Source organism: Diachasma alloeum, unplaced genomic scaffold, assembly GCF_001412515.2.
Source record: "Diachasma alloeum isolate Michigan unplaced genomic scaffold, Dall2.0 Dall_scaffold_00559, whole genome shotgun sequence".
Lineage (NCBI taxonomy): Eukaryota > Metazoa > Arthropoda > Insecta > Hymenoptera > Braconidae > Diachasma > Diachasma alloeum.
In genome coordinates, this window is record NW_021680691.1 from 133,879 (window position 1) to 139,045 (window position 5,167).

The window sequence follows — 5,167 nt, forward strand, 5'->3', positions numbered from 1 at the left end:
CTCTCTCGCTCTCTCTCTCTCTCTCTCTCTCTCTCTCTCTCTCTGTCTCTCTCTCTCTCTCTCTCGCTCTCTCGCTCTCTCGCTCTCTCGTTCTCTCGGTCTCTCGCTCTCTCCCTCTCTCCCTCTTTCCCTCTCTCCCTCTCTCTTGATTTTCAAGTTCAATCAGATGGAATTGCAATGGACTTGGGCAATTATGTTTTTGATGACGATGAAGAAGACCTTGATGCAATTTTGAAGCAGGTAGAGTTCGGCGATGATGACGGTGAAGAAATGGAATCCAACTATGAAGCTCTACCATCATCTAAGAGATCCAAAGGATTCAGAAAGATCATGACCCGAGATCTCACAGCAGTTTTTGATAGAGCCAAAGTTAGCGATCGAATGGCGGCGCGAGTGTTAGCAGCCAGCCCAATTGCAGCCAGAATGAATTTGGAAGATGTCCATATACGCCGGAAGACTCTTCGACGAAATCGTAAAAAAAATCGTGGGTCTCTAAATGATGGTATACGAGATCATATAACGAACAGGCCACGCCATGTCTCAAGTGTTCACTGGGATGGTAAACAACCACCTATGCTGGAGGATAAAAATGAAAAAATTGTTCGTCTCCCATTCCTGATGTCGGATTGTGGATGGCATCAATTACTTGGTGTCCCTGGAATTGTACGAGGATCTGGGCAGTTGCAAGCGGAAGCCGTATACAGTTGCTTGAAAGAATGGGACGTTCTCGATTATGTATGCGCCATGGTATATCTACACTACTGCTAGTAATACCCTCCCAGCGGTGCATGCATTTTGCTCGAAAGGTTAATTGGCAGGGATCTTTTGCACTCAGCTTGCCGTCACCAAATTTTCGAACTTCTGCTGAAAACAGCTTTCGAAGTATCAATGGGCTGTACTTCTGGACCTGACGTTCAGATTTTTAAGAGGTTCCAAAATGAGTGGAAGAACATGGATAAAACACAATACTCACCCGGAGTGGAAGATAACACCGTGAAAGAAGCCTTGCATCGTGAATCGGCAGATATCCTCGCGTTTGCTGAAGAGCACTGGAAGGTTAGTTATAATATATTTTCTCAACTCCTTCACCGATATGGTGAATTCGTATGTCATTGAAAGAATATCATGTAATTTCTGTAATTTTACAGGATAAAACAGTCCGTAGGGACTACAGGAAATTCCTCGAACTAGTGGTCATTTTCCTAGATGGAACATTGACGAGAGGAAATCGATTTCGAGCTTTGGGTCCCATTCATCATGCTCAGTGGATGTCCAAAGCTATTTATTCATTGAAAATTTCCCTGCTCAGTGAGCAATTCCGATTGAACCCCTCCCAAATATCGAGCTTGATGAACACGTGCATTTTTATCGTCCTCCTGTGCCAGAGCGCCTGATTCACAGCTGCGCATACAGTGACTGCTCCAACTAATGATTTGAATCTGTTGAAACGTTTAGCAGCAGATGTGCATCGTTCTTGCAGCGTTCCATCAAAGGTCTAGAAAGCTGCATTGGAGAAGTTTGTGAAACACCTCTGGTATTTATCGGAAGAATTGATTGCTCTCGTTTTTTTTTTTATGAGAACGTGGAGTTAGAGTGCAAGAGAAAAATATGTCAGGCCATCAAATCTCGTCCTGTGCTTGATAATGATAGAAAAAAGAGAAGAATGAGAATCGATGATTTGGAATCGATGCAAAAATTGAGCTTGGACTTATTAGTTCCTAAACACACGGTTCAAGTTTTCAACATTTTGACGACAGTTTCCAGTTTTCTTGATAGCGACCCGATGACATGGGAGACAAAAGATGATTTTGTAGCAGTTTCCAAAATCGTCCGATCTCTTCATGCCACAAATGATATTGCTGAAAGAGGTGTTACTCTCGTAAGTGAATATAACGATTTGCTTACGAGAGACGAAAATGGCAAATAAAATTTAATGCTTATTGTGAGTGAAATCCGAAAGGGATCATCAGGGTGCAACCGAAAGGACTTGTAGTTTTCATTGGAGAATTATTTAAATTGTGAAAATTTCGAATGAAGAAAAGAATTATTTTTAATTGAATTTTCAAATATGTTGGACGCCACTCGATGAATTATTTTTCGAGAGTGCATCGACTCCTCTCGATTTAGATATTTCAACAATTTTAACAGAATTACAATAGCTGGTAGCTCAGGTACCAGAGTAGACTCTACTTGTTACGAGGGAGACGGAGGACGATACTCCCAGCCTGCAAATTTTACCTTCCACACTTACACAATGAGAACACACACTTTAATTAACAAGAATAATAGAATATAATTTCACGCAAAGAAAAATTACGAAATTTACAGGAAAGTTGAATGAGGGTTATAACTCCTCATTATTCTCAAAATTATGACAAAATATCCATAATATGGATAGATATTCAATTGAGGGTCAATAAGTGACCTCGAAATACAATGAATTCAATTTATCACATTTTAATTTCACACAACAATTAATCAGAACTAATGAACTTCAATATTGTACTCAAATTTACCAAAAGTAAGCATCAAGAATCGAAAAAATATAAGAGGAGTTGATCACAACTGCCTCAACTCAAGAAAATATAATGAAAAATTAGAAAAGACGTCATCTTTGACGCTTTCTCAAGAGTCGCCAAGACAAAGGCTACAGTTTTATTATTTCACTTAAAGTTAATAATAATTCGGCTCTGCTCACCTGTCAATTAGTGAGAAATCACCTGCCCCAGGATAGACAGCAACCTCCATAATCCAAAATGCTAAATTTAAATAGAAATAAACGAAACCAATGCCAATCTGGCGGACAGTACTATTTTGCGACTACATCTCGCGCTGGCTAGGAGACGACTCTCTTTAAGCTTGGGCCGGTTAAACCGATATGCCTTGCTAGATCTTGTTTCGGGGGAAGGACCTCCCTCCAAATTCATAAGACTCGGAATTCGATTGGATATCGACGTTCTGACAAAATTATTTCACTGTAGAATGTTCTACACAACTAATTTACGTGAAAATTATTTCTCAAAAATCGTAAATGAATATAAATTCATATTTACAGTATTTTAAAATTATTCCCAAATTAAATTTTATGGATTGTTGATGAGTAGAAAATTTTATCTTCGCTCGGATATCCCTCACTGACTTCCAGCAGGTTTTGCTCGTCAGATCGAGTGGAGTTTCATACTCCGGTCGTTCCTTACGTCAGGGTACCCTGGACCGTTGTCCCTCGATGGTTGATGGCAATGGATCCTCAGTTGAAGACACCTTCTTCTCCCATTTGAAAAGCACGTGCCTCGTCGAGGGACGCCATTGTCGAATCCTCCTTCCTGATAGCCTGAACTGGGAGGTCTGGATATTGTTTGGTCTCAAGAGATTTTTCTCGGGACCTCCTCTTCTCGACTCAACCCGTCGTGGAGTTATAACCGTCGGAGATGACAAATTGTATTAGAATTGGGAAAGATTTGGAGTATTTCCTTTCCCGATTCTCATGGATGAGAGAAGTCTCTTAGAGGCTAGTTTTAACAATTTTGCCTTAGAAGAAGGACACGATTTTCATATAAAAATGAAGATAAACAAATTTTACAAACAAAAAAGAAATTACTGGTTGACGACCCCTGTCCTCACAAAACAATCAATCGACTAAAACGTCAAGCTCTATGAAATGAAATATCATAAGAAGTATCATTGTTATTTCCGACATAATCTTATTCTATTGTATTCACAAGTGATGTTCTTTATTTTTATGCTATTTATTGGAGTCATTTCCGGAGCACTAACATCAAATCTGTTAAGAAACCAGAAAAATTATCGATAAAACTAAATGAAATATGTACTGAATTGAATCGAGAACCTGTTGATATTTCTTCCTCGCATGATTTAATTGCAAATGAATTCTCATTACTTTTTTCAGACGTTGTTTTCCAATTCTGCGATTTTTGCTTCCGAATGGAAGCCTTGTATTTTACAGTTCTTTTCTTACATTCCCTCACTAGGCTCATTTTCTTGATGAGAAATTTTTATCAACTTCACATCAAATCACGCCATGTTTCTAATCAAAATTGCCTAGAATCCTTACAAAATTTGCCGTATGAATATGCCAATTTCGTATTGAAATTATGGAAAAAGTAGGATTTTTCAGACAAAAAAATTAAAGCCTACCTTGATATATTGGGGGCAATAAAAGGCTAAGTTTTACCCGAGCAAAGGTCTAGCCAACCGACTGACCCTCTCCATTTCAAGTATATGGCCTTCATAATAGGACCGGATCATCCGAGCACTTCACTACTCGGAAATTGGAAAATTTTCTATAGCATTTTTCACCGATATATAATAAACAGAAATACTGTTATAGTGACAAAATTCTCATAGCTTCTCCATATGGTCTATCGTCTTTTGCGAACATGCATGAGATGGTTATCAAACGCCGTAATTGCCTGTGGTAGGTTATTGATCAGTTGTTGAAACAGAGGCCTGATTAATTACATGATCAGTAGTTGGATTATTTACAGGAGCAGTCGACTGAATAATTATTGGAACATTGGATTGATTTGTCGGGGAAGTGTCTGATTGTATAACTTGTTGGCTCTGTGATGGATTGGGTTCGGAATATCCGAGTTGTTTCAGACCAAATTTCACATCAGGCTGACTATGTTTTCTATTTTCTCTTCTACCTGCGAGCTATAGTATTAGGTGTGTGAATATAACTCCGCCCTTTCCCAACAGATGTCGTTTTTAGTATTGCTTGCGTGCACCAATGAATGGCAACACTTTTATTCGATAGTACTTTATGTCAGCTGTCAAACGCACTACGTGACATTTCGTTGGAATGTAAGCACCAAGTGCTTTTACCTCCGTGACAATGTCGGTTTTCGTTCCAAGTAAACATCATTTGCGGGAAGTGTTATTAGACTATTATATTGCAGAGACAAGTGTAGCTGAAACTCATCCTTTGCTTGTGGAGATTTACGGTGAGCATGCTCCATCTAATATTAGGTGTACAAATCTGTTTTAGGACACTTCGATTCCGTGCCATGAAAGTAATTCAAAGTTACCGCTTACATATGATATAGTGGGGTTTGTTATATACTATCAAAACATAAGGGAGTCATAAACATAACCTTAAATTCTGTGAATAAACCATGCAGACCGATAAGTTATTTATTAGACACTG